Here is a 15380-nt window from a genome sequence, read left to right as displayed (position 1 = left end):
GATCGGGTGGCCAGAGTTCGAGTGGTAGCTCGAAGGAATCTGGCAAGGGGCCGAAAAGCCAGGGAAAGAAAAAGGAGGACCACCGGCCGAAGGGAGATTCGAGCCGAGGTGGTCAGTCCGGTTCCCGGACGGGTAAAGAGGAGGGGATCTGGGATGGGATGAAGGCAGCATTGGATGGGGTCCCTCAGCAGGAGATAGACGCCCACAAGAAATCCGGTGGCTGCATGAGATGTGGAAGAGAAGGACACCGAGCGCTTGCCTGCTATGCAGCGAAGACGGTCGGTAACACCCAACTTCCCCCAGCCCCACGAAAAATCGCAGGCGCAAACAAGCGAAAGCGCGGCGCAAATGACTCGTTGGAACCACCAAAATCCAAGGCACCCAAAACCGCTGCAGTGGATATCAGGGACGAGGCCATGAGAGATGTCCCTCCCGTCTGGGCGGAAGGTTCGGACGAGGAGCAGGATTTTTGTTAGGTCAAGGCATGCCGCAGCCTAAGACCACGGTGTATATATGCGGCACATCCAGAAAACGGCCGGGTCCCGAACCCGAGAAAAACGAACGGGATAAGCGAAGACGGACAACCCCTACGTCCGCGCCCAAGCCAAGAAACGGAAACCGAACGATAGTGGAGATGATGTTACACTGGGGCAACAAACAACAAAGCCGAATCCGAGTGTTACTAGACACCGGCTGTTCTACCCCCCTCCTGGACTCCTCCCTATCGTCGCGGTTAAAGATTCCCCGGCAGAAGCACGAACAAGCCGTCAGCTTGCGTGGCTTTACCGGCGAACCCATCAAAGAGGGCGGCCAATATTATACGATGCCCCTTCTCCTCCAACACCGGAACCACTACTCCCAAGAAGTCTTCGAGACGACCTCCCTCGAACCGGGAGTGGACGCATTCCTCCCCTACTGGTGGATAGCCAAGCACACCCCACAAGGTGCTTGGGACACCCCCGAACTCCGCTTCAACAGCCCCTCCTGTTTGAAGAACTGCACCAAGCACGCAGCAACGGAGTTTCCCCTAAGCTATGACCCGGAGATTGCAAACAATCCGGACGCTAGGGTAATAGGATACGTCGCGGCCGTTGAGCTGGCGACGGACCCCTTGGAACAGATACCGGAAGAATTCCGCGAGTTTCTTGATATCATGGGAAAAGAAGCCGCAGATGCACTTCCGGAACACCGCTCCTACGACCACGAGATCCGGCTCAAGGAAGATACCACACCTCCTTGGGGTCCGATCTATGCCCTCTCGGAAGCAGAGCTCGAAGCCGTCCGAGAATGGTTGAAGGACATGCTAAGGACCGGAAAGATACGTCGGTCCACCTCCAGCACGGGAGCCCCCATTCTCTTTGTCCCGAAAGCCCATGGACGTGGTCTTCGCCTTTGCGTCGACTATCGAGGACTCAACCGCGTCACTATCGCCAATCGATACCCACTCCCACTCATGTCTGAACTACAAGACAGGATCCGTGGAGCACAGTTCTTCACCAAGATTGACCTGCAGAATGGGTATCACCTGGTAGGAATCAAAGAAGGGGACGAGTGGAAGACAGCATTCCGAACACGTTATGGCCTCTACGAATTTCTCGTTATGCCGTTTGGACTGTCCAACGCACCTGCTACCTTCCAGGACATGATTAATCATATCTTCCGGGACATGATTGATCTCGGCCTCGTTACCTATATTGACGACCTTCTCATCTACGCCTCTACCAGGGCGGAGCATGATGAAATAGTCAAAGAAGTCCTGCGACGTCTGACGGCTAACAAACTGGCCGTATCAGCGGAAAAATGCGAGTGGAGGAAGCATGAGGTGGAATTCCGCGGCTACATAGTCGGCCGAGAAGGAATCAAGATGGCAGGGGACAAAGTGGAAAGTGTGCTTGAGTGGGAAGTACCCCGGTCCCTGCGAGACGTTCAATCCTTTCTGGGCTTTGCTAACTTCTATCGCCGCTTCATCAAGGACTACTCGAGGGTCGCGCGCCCGTTGACGGAGTCTACGAAAGGTGATAAGAAGGATTGGCAATGGACGCCCGAGATGCAGAAATCCTTTGACGATCTGAAGAAACGCTTCACTACCGCTCCGATACTGGCCCACTTCCAACCCAATGAACCAGTTATCGTTGAAACAGACGCATCCGATTTTGCCCTCGGTGCCGTCCTATCCCAGAAGGATGAAGAAGGAAGACTGCACCCTGTCGCCTACCATTCGAGGAAATTCTCTCCCGCGGAAATCAACTACGAAATCCACGACAAAGAGCTACTCGCCATTGTAGACGCTTTTAAGCACTGGAGACGATACCTCGAAGGCGCACAGCACCAAGTGCAAGTCTTTAGCGACCACCAGAACCTCGAGTACTTCACAACCACAAAAGTACTCAATCGACGCCAGGCACGATGGGCACAGGAGCTCGCCGGCATCGATTTCAAGATCTACTACCGACCCGGAAACCAGAATGGAAAACCTGATGCTCTTTCCCAGCGCCCGGAATACCGCCCTGAAAAAGGGGGGGGTGAGGATCAACCAATCACGACGATCCTGCACGGAAAACACTTTGCAGGAAAGAACAATGTCTCTTCGATCAGCACGGCTGGACACGGTACCTCGTTTCTGATCTCGTCGGTACGGCTAACCTCTACCCCAACACGGAAATGGTCTTTGGAGTTTTTGGAGTTGGTGCGCGAGAAGGGAGGATCTGACGCTGAGTGGGAGAAAGCTCTCAAAAGTGTTGGTGAAGCGGCTTCTGAGGAACAGGAGCCGAATACCGGAAAGGGTAAGGTGGTAGCGGCACGTGGGAATTCCGTGCCGAATGACCGCAAGGTCAAGGAGGATGCCGTTCGGAGCAGAGACTCTGAACGGATGAGCCGAAAGGGCGGGATACTGAGGGTGGAAGATGGATGTGTGTACCGGAAGGAGAAGTTGTGGATACCGAACAACAAAGGCCTGATCCAGCAGATCCTGGAGTCAGAGCACGATACCAAAGTCGCCGGCCATATGGGCCAGGACAAGACGATCGAGTTGATTCGACGCAACTTTTGGTGGCCAAAAATGGACGAAGCCATCGTCGACTTCGTGCGTGGCTGTCCTGAATGTCAAAAAAACAAGACAGCGCGACACCAACCCTATGGACTCCTAAACCCCCTCGAACTGCCTTACGCTCCATGGCAATCCATCGCTATGGACTTCATAACCGATCCACCCGAGTCTGAGGAATGCGACCAACTCTGGGTAGTCATCGACCGATTCACCAAGATGGCTCATTTCATTCCCCTACGAAAGGACGGCAAGACAGCCAGCGACCTCGCGAAAATCTTTGCCCGCGAAATCTGGCGCTTCCACGGCCTACCCTCGGATATTGTATCAGACAGAGATTCCCGCTTCACGTCGGATACGTGGAAAGAATTTATGAAGCTTTTAGGCATCAAGGCAAGGATGTCTACGGCGTTTCACCCCCAAACAGACGGGCAAACAGAACGCCTCAACCAGACGATCGAAGCATACCTCCGCTGCTTCGTCAACAAAGACCAAGACAACTGGGTTAGCCTCCTCCCCATGGCTGAGTTTGCCTACAATAACTCGGTCACCACGGCTACTGGATTCTCGCCGTTCTACGCGAACTACGGATTCCACCCAACAGCTAGCGGACCTGCTGCGACGAACCCCCTCAACCCCGCCAGCACGGTCTATGCGCACTGGATGCAGACTGTGCACGAGGAGACCATCAAGTCGCTTGAGCAAGCACAGGAACGCATGCGCCGCTACGCCGACCAACGTCGCCAAGAGGCCCCCGCTTATCAGGTAGGACACCTGGTAATGCTCAGCGGACGGAATATACAAACCCGCCGCCCCTCGAGGAAACTGGACCACAAAAATCATGGCCCGTTCCAAATCGAGAAGATCGTTTCCCCCCTCGCCGTCAAGCTCACGCTACCGCGGAAATGGAAGATACACAATGTCTTCCATGTCTCGCTTGTCGAACCCTACCGAGCAGGCAACCGAGATCCCCCCGACCCGTCGAAAATACTCCGGGAAGCGGATGACGTCGAGAGCAATGGGGAATACGATGTCGAGGAGGTTATGGGTAGCACCAAGAAAGGACGGCGCGTACTCTACCTCGTGAAATGGCTCAACTATCCCAGCAAACGGGATTGGACTCATGAGCCTTTCGACAACTTTTCAGTAGGTGGTCGGGAGAAACTGCGGGAATTCCACCGCAAGAATCCGGACGCGCCGAGGGACTATCAGCTCACAGAAGACTGAGAGTTTTTTCCCACTGGGTTTTTCTCTTGAGTCGAGCGATAGTAGGATGCAGGGGTTGGAGGACTGCATTCACCGTATATAGACTAGATAGAACTCCGCACGCTTCGGGACGAAAGCGTCGGAGAGGGGAGATGGTGTGACACCCTGGTCGCAGTCAGCCCGACTTCAGAGTCCGGCTGCTTACCAACGGGAGTTCAGGAAAGATAGTTAGATAGATCGGGGAACAGGAGGGGATTTTTTAGATTAGTCGTAGCTAGTCAGAGACGAGATAGGAAGGAAGGAAGCAAACGGAACCAGAGTCTAGGTGGGATCGGAGGCGCAGCGATACGCACGAAAAGTCCGATACAGTCATCCTTGACTTGAGGCAGGCGAATCGCGGAATAAGCGCAGAGGAAACTCTGATCGGAGAAAAACCACTATGACGAGTGTTGCCCCTCTTCTCGCGTCTTAAGCAAATAAGAGCCGTGCCGAAAGGCGCAGCCGTTGCCCAGCGGGGAGATAGCTGAAACCGGACTATGCTCGGGTAAGGATTGGTGCGCCATACCTGCCTAGTTTGTATAAACTATCCTGAAGGCTTACGACGACTCTGATGACATGGCGGAGAAAGTCTCCGCACCAAGTGGAGAGATTTCACGCCAGGGTTCCATCCGGCAACAAGCTACGGCAACGGCCGGCACGTGACTCGACCAAATCACCCAACTATATAGACTTCCGACGACACGGCGAAAGATTCATCAGAATCAGCAACCAGAAAACCATCGACACTACCCCTTAAGATTATTCCGCTTGTGAAAGAAAGAATACTATCTATGTGAAACTGGGACGGGTTGGTGCCGTCGGAGTCTATGGTGATATCGAGGATAGAATAAAAGTCAGGGATTTCGACAATTCACAACGGAATAATCTTAGGGTGTTTGTTCGATGGTTTGTTCGGTGCGATGATGGTAGTTTTGTTCGGTTGCCCGCTCGGTTCGGCTTATAGTCGTCCCGATCCTCAGCACGTGATTCCTCTAGAGTGCGGCCTAACGTAGCTCAGTTGCTTCCTTTGCATCGGAGTTCCGCGGCCTAGCCTTGAGTCGTCGTCAGCTCTCTTCGGATAGTCTTCTCGACTAGGCAGGTGGTAAACACCACGCGCCCAAGATAGATCGGAGTTTCCGAGCAATTATTTCCCTCATGCGCCGGCAGAATTCTTCGCTTGAAGTTGTCTGCCCCCATCGGTTGATGTTCGATTCTCTCGTCATAACAGTTTTTCCCTGGATCGGAGTTCCTACTGCGGGGCCCTATGAACGAAGATCTCAGAGTCCTCTGGACTGTTATCCCGATCTCCCGCATCTCCGATTACTGTCTAGACTCTGGAATCCGTTTGCTCCCTCCTTCCTATCTTGTCCTTGATCGCGTCTAACTATCCTTTCGGCTCGCAACTCTATTCTAATCACCCGAACTATCGAATCACATCTCTTGCGACCGTCGTGACCTCCGATACCTATCGGGGTGTCACACCATCTCCCCTCCCACGAGGCTTCGGCCCGAAGCACCCAAGTCCTCGCCTTTATCCTAACTTGATAACTGTGGATGAAGTCCTCCAACCCCTTCATCCTACTACCTGCCCGAGTTCGAGAAAAACCACATGGGAAAAAACTCTTACTCATCTGTGAGCCGGTAGTCCCTCGGCGCATCGGGATTTTTGCGATGAAACTCGCGTAGCTTTTCCCGACCGCCTACTGAGAAGTTGTCGAATGGCTCGTTCGTCCAGTCCCGTCGTTCGGGGTAGTTGAGCCATTTGACGAGGTAGAGCACTCGTCGACCTTTCTTCGAGCTGCCCATAACCTCATCGACGTCGTATTCTTCGTTGCCTTCCACATCATCGGCCTCTCGTAAGATTTGAGAGGGATCCGGTGGTGCTCGGGTGCCGGCTCGGAACGGTTCAACGAGCGAGACGTGAAAGACATTATGAATCTTCCACTTCCTTGGCAGAGTGAGCTTGACAGCGAGCGGCGATACGATCTTCTCGATTTGGAAGGGACCATGGTTCTTGTGGTCCAACTTCCGCGAGGGTCGGCGGGTTTGAATGTTCCGCCCATTGAGCATTACCAAGTCTCCTACTTGATAAGCCGGTGCCTCCTGACGATGTTGATCTGCATACTTGCGCATTCGTTCGCGCGTTCGTTCGAGGGTCTTGATGTTTTCCTCGTGGACTGTATGCATCCAGTGAGCGTAGACCTTGCTGGCGGGGTTGAGAGAATTTGCCGCAGCAGGGTTTGTCGCCGACGGGTGGTATCCGAAATTCGCATAGAAGGGCGACATTCCGGTTGCCGATGTAACCGAGTTGTTGTAGGCAAACTCAGCCATCGGTAGGAGATTCACCCAATCGTTCTGTTCGTAGTTGACGAAGGAGCGGAGGTATGCTTCGATCGTCTGGTTGAGGCGTTCGGTTTGTCCATCCGTCTGTGGGTGGAACGCTGTTGACATCCGGGGCTTAATGCCTAGCAGCCGGATGAATTCTTTCCATGTACCCGAGGTAAACCGTGAGTCTCGGTCCGACACTATGTCTGCTGGTAATCCGTGAAAGCGCCATATCTCGCGGGCAAAAATCTTCGCGAGATCCTCGGCTATCTTTCCATCCTTAGGTAGGGGGATGAAATGCGCCATCTTGGTGAAGCGGTCGACGACCACCCATAGCTGGTCGCATCCGTTGGATTCCGGTAGGTCGGTAATGAAGTCCATGGCTATTGATTGCCATGGGGTGTATGGTAACTCGAGGGGATTGAGTAGTCTATACGGCTGGTGCCTTGTTGCTTTGTCCTTCTGACACTGCGCGCAACTCCGGACGAAGTCTATAATCTGCTCGTCCATCTTTGGCCACCAGAAATTGCGTCGGATAAGTTCGATAGTCTTGTTCTGGCCCATATGCCCCGCGACTTTCGTATCGTGTTCCGACTCGAGGATGTGTCTGACGAGTTCCTTATCGTCTGGTACCCATAGCCTTTCTTTCCTATACAGGCACCCCTCTTCCATCCTCAAAATCCTGGCCTTTCGGCCCATCCTGCCGGAGTCCCTACTCTCGGCGGCCAGTTCCCAGCCTTTCGGCCCTCCGACTCAGTGTCCTTCTGAGCCGCGTCCTCGTTCGTGTCCTTGATGCTGCTCAGAGCCTCCTGATACCCAGCATCTTCCTTTCCTGCCTTCCTGACCCAACCCAGAAATTCTTCATTCCACTTTGGCACGGGGATTGATTGTAGCCGAGTTGACGAAATCAGGAACACGGTGCTTTCGCCTCCGGTGCTGATTGATGAAACTCTCGAATCGTCGCCTGCAAAGTGTGATTTATGCAGGATCGTCGTAATCGGCTGATCTTCACCCCCCCCTTTTTCAGGGCGGTACTCCGGGCGCCTGGATAACGCGTCAGGCTTGCCGTTCTGGCTGCCGGGCCGGTAGTAGATTTTGAAGTCGATGCCAGCGAGTTCTTGTGCCCATCTCGCCTGCCGTCGATTGAGTACTTTCGTGGTTGTGAAGTACTCAAGGTTCTGGTGGTCGCTGTACACCTGGATCTGGTGTTTTCCTCCCTCAAGGTATTGCCGCCAGCGTTTGAAAGAGTCTACTATCGCGAGTAGTTCCTTATCGTGAATCTCAAAGTTGATTTCGGCAGGGGTAAACTTTCTTGAGTGGAACGCAACTGGGTGTAACTTCCCATCCTCTGTCCTTTGAGACAGGACCGCGCCCAACGCGAAGTCCGAAGCGTCGGATTCCACCATGACAGGTAATTCTGGGTTGAAGTGCCCGAGAATCGGTGCCGTGGTGAACCTAGACTTCAGCTCCTCGAAGGCCAGTTCCATCTCCGCTGTCCATCTCCAATCCTTCCCTTTTTCTTTTGTGCTCTCGGTCAAGGGTCTCGTGATCTTTGAGAAATCCTTGATGAAGCGCCTGTAAAAATTGGCGAACCCAAGAAAGGCTTGTACTTCCTTCAGGGACCGCGCCGCCTCCCATGAGAGCACAGATTCCACCTTGTCCTTAGCCATCTCAATTCCATCTTGGGATATCACGTATCCTAGGAACTCGACTCTCCCTGTCGACCAGACACACTTCTCTGGTGGGATTGCCAACTTATTTTCTTCCAACCTTTTTAGTACCTCGATGACTATCTTGTCATGCTCCTCGTGCGTCTTCGCATAGATGAGGAGGTCATCGATGTACGCGACCAGTCCCAGGTCCAACATATCCCGAAATATGTGGTTAATCATGTCCTGAAACGTCGCTGGAGCGTTGGTCAGCCCAAACGGCATGACCAAAAACTCAAACAGTCCGTATCGACAGCGGAAAGCCGTCTTCCACTCGTCACCTTCTTTGATGCGGATAAGGTGATAGCCATTCTTCAGATCAATCTTGGTGAAGACTTTCGCACCCCTGACTCGGTCTTGCAACTCTGCCATGATCGGGAGTGGGTAGCGATTGGCTACGGTAATCTTGTTGATACCGCGATAGTCGACACACAATCGGAGACCCCTGCCGTGCGCCTTTGGTACAAATAATATCGGCGCCCCGGCTGGTGATTTGGATCTTCGAATCTTGCCTGTCTGGAGCATCTCCTTGAGCCACTCTCTGAGGGCCTCAAGTTCTTTCTCTGACAGCGCATAGATAGGACCCCATGGAGGAGTCTCTCCTTCCTTGAGATCGATTGCGTGGTTGTAGGACTTGTGGTCGGGAAGCTTATCAGCTGCTTCCTTGCTCATGATGTTGGCATATCGTCTGAACTTCTCCGGAAGCAGATTTATGGGTGGATCTGATTCCGGGCCAGCTGAGACGTATCCGATAATGCGAGCCTCCGAATTGTGAACGACAGACGTGTCAAGTTCCATCGGAAAGCTGGTTGCTTGTTGCAAGGTGCATTGTTCCTTGCATCGGGTGCTGGTGAAGCGAATTTTCTGTGCTTCATTCTCCCACAACCCTGTCGGTTCATGCTTAGCCACTCACCAATACGGGAGGTAGGCATCGCAGTCGTCCAAGGGAGCCACTTCGAAGGTTTCGTTGGTGTAGTGCCTCCGGTGTTGAAGGAGCATCGGCATTGTATAATATTCCCCGGCTCCTTCCACTATGGTTCCGTGGAAGTCCTTGATTTCCACCGGCTTAGGTCGTTGAATGAGGGGCAACCCAAGTTCTCGTGCAAGGCTTCGTTTGATGATCGGAATGGCACATCCTGTGTCGAGGAGTACTCGGATCCGTCGTTGCTTGTGCTCAGACCAGAGGAGCATCATTTCTATGATTGGTTGTGGTCTGCTGGCAGGTTTTGGGGGCTCACACCCTGAGGCGCTCGGCGCGGTTGGACTCGTAGAAATAGGTCGGTCCGTCCGTCTTCGCTTATCTCTGGATTCGCTGTCGATATCCTGAGGCCGTGGTCTCTTCGTTCCGCAAACATATACACCTGGCCCTCCAGTCTGCGGAGTGCTGGGGCCGCTCAAAAATCCTCCGGCTCACTCTCATTCCCTTCCCAGAATGGAGGCGCCTCCGTCATTGCTTCATCCTCCACCACAACCGCCGCAGCCTTGTGTTGCTTGGACCTCGGTCGAGTGGGTTCGGCATCCTGGGTGTCCCGCTTTCTCTTTGTCACGGATGACACCTTTGGACTTTCGGGGAGTTCGGTACCCGCGACTGTTTTTCTGGCGTAGCATTGGAAGGTTCGGTGGCCGTCTCGTCCGCAACGCCAACAGTCGCACTTGGATGCTTTGTGGGCATCGATCTCCTTCTGGGGAACCCCTACCAGAGCCTCCTTTGCTCCTGCGTAGATGTCCCCTTCCCTTGTCCTTCCGTTCCTGACTCCTGTTCCTTCCTTGGCCTTTCGGCCCTGCGGGGACTCCCCGCTTTCCTTGCGGCCCCCGGGGTCTCTGCCCTTTCCTTGGCCCTGCCGGCCGTTGCCAGGTCCCTTCCGGTCGCCGCCGGAACCCTGGCTACCCGATCCCCCTTTCCTCATTGCCCTTGCCTTCTTCAGCGCGTCCCGTCGTTCCACATGGTTGCCAGCCCTGAGCACCGTTTCCAGAAAGTCTTCATCGTCTTCGTAGGGTTCGGTGTGCTGGTTGAAGCACATATCGACAATGTCGGTAGTCATGGCCTGGTTGACTATGTCTTGTAGCGGTTCGCCGGTGGCGTGAGCGATCATCTTGAGCGATCGGAAGGGGGTCATGTAAGCCTGAATGTCTCCTTTGTATTCGAGGGCCCACATCCTTCTTAATGCGTTCGCTCCTTCCTGCGTGTCGCGGTACGCCTCCTTGAGTGCCTCTTGGTACGCCTGCCAGGTATCTTCCAAGTGTAGCTGCCTCAGGCTTTTTCGACGGGCCTGATGCCATTCTGCCGCTGTCCCTTCCAGCCGGGATCCGACCCACACTATCTTCTGCTGCTCGTTTGTCTCTGGGTGGAACCCAAGATATTCTTCAACTGAGTCCCACCATGGACGGAAGACTGTTCTTTGCTTGCCATCGAACGGCTTGGGCTCTTTCATTTTAAGCTTGATGGCCCTCGGGTTCGATGCGGAGACGGCAGCAGCGATGATCCGAGCGAAGCGACTCTCTTCGTCTTCGTCGTCTTCTCTTGGTAGCGGAGCGTGTCGGTGACGGGGCGGCGAACGACGTGGCAAGGGGATGGAATCGTCATCATCCGATGGTTCCTCATCCGAGGGATCACCTCCAAGGTTAGTCACCGGACGTCTTGGGGGTGGAGGAGGAGGGGACATTCCTGCACCTGCCGGAGTTTCCCTTGTTGCTGACCTTTCTGCCCGCGATCCTCCTCTTGGGGTAGTGTTTACCCACTCCGGGGCCTTTTCCTTCGCCTTCCCTGTCCTTACCTCTACAGCCTTCAATTTTTTCTCCGCTCGAGCGATTTTTTCTTTGATTCGCTGTTGCTCTTTGTAGAGGTATTCTGCCTTCTCTTCCTGTTTCCCCGCCCATATTTCCACGTAGCGGTTATACACCGCTTGCTCCCTGCGTTGTTCCACTTGCGCGGTTTCGAGGAACACGATGGCGTCTTGTAGCCGAGCGTTTGCGACGCTTTGCAACTCGCGGTTGTCTTCGTCTTTCTGGTTACGTTCTCGAATGACTGCCCATACGTCGCTGCTCAGGGCGTGCGTCGTGTTCGCTACCGTTGACAGCTCGGTTCGAAGCCATTCTGTATTCATTTCGGCATTGTGAGCGTAGAGGTTGTACACATACTGGACCCCATCGCAGAGTTGTTCGTAGTTCCTTCTGATTTCCTGCATTCGGGAGTCCTCTTCGTTGAACTTCTGATCGCATGCTTGGTAAAGCTGGCGCAGGTCTCTTTGTGCCGTTTGGTATTGGTGGTTCATCAGCCTGAGCCAGGCTGCCGGGTTTCGTACTTCGACGGTTTCAGATGCTTGCGGGATGCTAACGAGCGCCTTGCTCAGGGTCTGAGGAAGTTCGAGGCGGAGCATGTCGAGGTTTGAGGAGGACATATCGATAGAAACCGGTGACTGTAACCTTAAGATTATAGTGTGAGACTGGGACGGGTTGGTGCCGTCGGAGTCTATGGTGATATCGAGGATAGAATAAAAGTGTAACGGCACGGTCGGGCAAGGCTCCAGGTAGCGAAGTCGGGCTGGGGAACGGGTTCTGGGTTCGGTAGAGGCGAGACGGGTTCGGGGAACAAGGTGAGGCAGGGCTCAGTGCAGACGGCAACTGAGAACAGAGGCAGGGACAAGGACTACGGCGCAGACGGCAGCCGAGGCAAGGACAGAGGTAACAGTGGTTGAATTAACACGTTGTTGCGTGAAGAACTAAATACAGAGGGGCAACGGCCCGTTTATATAGAAAATCCTCCACTTCTTCCCGCAACCTGACAATGACCGTGGGCGTGTGCCAGACCCTGAGAAATCCACCTTGCCAGTACCCCACTTCCGTGACTCATACCCTGCGCAGCCGCACTACCCCTGTTTCCTGCACACAGCCCCAATCTCCTGCGACTCATTGCTGCGCTATCCCTGCTCCCTGCACACAGCCCGAAATCCTCTGCGACTCATCCTTGCACTGCCGGTGCACTGCCTCTGCACTGCCCCCCAACTCTCCCGATCCTTGTGCCGACCCTCCCTTCGTCATTCCATCGCGAGCCGTGACAGTAGTCCCTCCTAAGGCTCGAGTTCCCACGAGAGCAAGTTCGACTGGTCCAGGCTGCATGGGGTATCGTCGATGGAAGTCGTCCACAGCTTGTACCTCGGTAAGGTTCTCCTCTGGTTCCCATGTTGGTGCCGCGTAGCCTCTCCATTTCACCAGGTACTGGAGTTTGCCCCTGAGGTTCCGGCTGTCGAGGACCTCTTCAACCTCCCATTCTTCTTGGTCGTCCACGATTACCGGAAGTGGTGGCGGTGGAATTTGTCCAGGGAAGGGATCGTCAGCGGAGGCATGAAGGAGGGATACAGGAAATGTTCGGTGCTTCTGAACGGTGTCCGGGATGTCCAATTCGTAGGCGTGGGTTCCGATTATCCGAATCACACGGTAGGGACCATGGTGTTTGTTTTCCAGCTTGCGACTGGGTCTCTCGGTGCGCCAGTTCCGACCATCCACCCATACCATGTCGCCTGGTTGGAAGGCTGGCGCAGGGGTTCGGTGTCGGTCGGAGTCGTCCTGTTGCCGTGCCTGGGCATACCGCATTTGGCTGCGGGCGACGTCGTGGATTTGATGCAACCGTTCCGCTGCACTCTGAGCTTGATGTTCCTCCTTGGTGTCGACACGGATATCCAGCTCAAAGTCACACCGTGGGTGGTATCCTAGGTTAGCGAAGAATGGGGACAGGGTAGTCGTGTCGGAGACCTGGTTGTTGCCGGCGAATTCGGCCAAGAAGAGGTAGTCGACCCAGTCATCCTGGAGGTAGCTGACGTACGCACGGAGGTGCTGTTCCATGACGGCGTTCATCCGTTCGGTTTGGCCGTCGGTCTGGGGGTGGAAGGCAGTTGACAGGCGTGGCTCGATCTTGAGGCATGAGCATAGGTGTTTCCAGAATCTCGAGGCAAACTGGGGACCCCTATCCGAGACGATGGTTTCTGGCAACCCGTGGTACCTGAAGATCCGGTCGCAGAACAGCTCGGCCAGTCCTTCCGAGGTGATGGTCGTGGTACATGGTAGGAGATGGCGTTGCTTGGTCAGTCGGTCAACAAAAACACAGATGGCGTCAAACCCCTTTGAGGCCGGTAAGCCAGTGACAAAGTCGACTGAGATGTGTTGCCATGGCTTCTCGGGTACTGGGAGGGGGCGCAGGACACCATAGGGTGCGTGCCGGGTGGCCTTGGTTCGTCGGCAGGTGTGGCAGTTTCGGACAAACTGGTCAACGTCCTTTCGCATCTGTGGCCAGTAGTACCTTCGAGCAAGTAGTTCCAGGGTTTTTGCGCGCCCTGGGTGCCCCATGGTCGGTGGGTCGTGGTGGTCCTGGATCAGTCGTAGTCGGAGTCGGTCGTACTCTGGAACATAGAGGCAGTCTCGGTAGATCAGTCGCCCGTTGACTTCACGGCATTCGGCCAAAGAGATCTCCTTCGAGTGGCGTGTACCATTTCGGAGTAGCTCGAGGATTCGATTTGGGACGGGGTCTATGTCGTAGCCTTCTGTTATCAGTGACGTGAGGAGGGGACGGTCTTGTTCGGGTGTGTTGGTTGCTGCCAACCGGAGCTCTTCCGGTAGGTTATCCGGTTTCAGGACTGCCTGCTGGTTGGCAAGCAGTCTTTCATCCCCTTCTTTAGGGAGGTCTCCTGACCTCCTGGTCAGTGCATCCGGTTTTCCTCCCGCTTTGCCTGGTCGGTAGACAATCTTGAAATGGAAACGGGAAAGGAACTCTGACCATCGCGCTTGTCGTCGGTTGAGTAGTTTCGTTGTCATGAAATACTCCAGATTCTTGTGGTCGCTTAGGACTTGGATGGGGTGAGGAGCGCCCTCCAGGTGTGGTCTCCACTCCTCAAAGGCGCGGATGATTGCAAGGAGTTCTTTGTCATAGATCTCGTAGTTGCATTCTGCCGGGGAGTGTTTCTTGGAATAGAATGCCACTGGGTGCAGGATTCCCTCGTCGTCGTACTGAGATAGGACTCCGGCAGAGACGTAGTCGGAGGCGTCAGTTTCCACTACTATCTCCCGATCGTAGTCGAAGTGCCGGAGGATCGGGGCCGAGGTGAATGCTGTTTTTAGTTCGTCGAATGCTTTCTGCTGTTCCGGTCCCCACACGAAGGGAACATACTTTCCATCCTCCTTCTTGGTCAATGCTGTCAATGGGGATACCACCTTGGAATAGTCTTGGATGAATCGCCGGTAGAAGTTCGCAAATCCCAGAAAGCATTGCACATCGGTGACGGTACTCGGCTCCTCCCATTCCAGTATGCAGGAGACTTTCGATGGGTCCATCTTGATCCCGTTTGTTGTAATGATCAGTCCCAAATACTTGACTTCCGTCTGGTGGAAATGACATTTTTCGGGTTTGAGATGCAGACCGGCTGCTGATAAGGCCTGAAGTACTTTCCTGACATGTTTCCGGTGTTCATCTAAGGATCCGCTGTAAATGAAGACGTCGTCGATGAATGCGGTACAGAAGTCGTCGAGGAACGGGCGTAGCACATCATTGATCAGAGCTTGGAAGTCGGCAGGGGCGTTGGTGAGGCCGAAGGGCATGACGAGGGATTCGAAGAGCCCATAGCGTGTCCGGAAGGCAGTTTTCCACTCTTCTCCTTCCGCCATCCGCACAAGGTTGTAGGCACCACGGATATCCAGGGTAGTGAAGTATTTTGCCCCGGATAGCCGCATCAGAGTTTCTTGGAGGAGTGGGAGTGGGTACCTGTTCTTGATTGTTCCTTCGTTCAGGCCCCTGTAATCCACACACAGGCGTAGGGAGCCGTCCGATTTCTTGACAAACAGGATTGGCGATGCTGCTGGAGAGGAAGAGGCACGGATGAAACCTTTGCGGAGGTTGTCGTCAAGCCATTCCTTCAGTGCGACAAGCTCCGTTTTCGAAAGTGAGTACAGGGGTCCGTATGGGGGCGTAAATCCCTCCTTGAGTGGAATCTTATGGTCGTAGTGTCGGTGCGGGGGCAGGTTCTGGGCAAGGGCTTCAGAGAATAGCGGTAGGAACTCGTGGTATTCGTGAG

Source organism: Tricharina praecox, assembly GCF_024521635.1.
Source record: "Tricharina praecox strain CBS 144465 chromosome Unknown BZA05scaffold_13, whole genome shotgun sequence".
Classification (NCBI taxonomy): domain Eukaryota; kingdom Fungi; phylum Ascomycota; class Pezizomycetes; order Pezizales; family Pyronemataceae; genus Tricharina; species Tricharina praecox.
Note: the sequence above shows the minus strand (reverse complement) of the source record.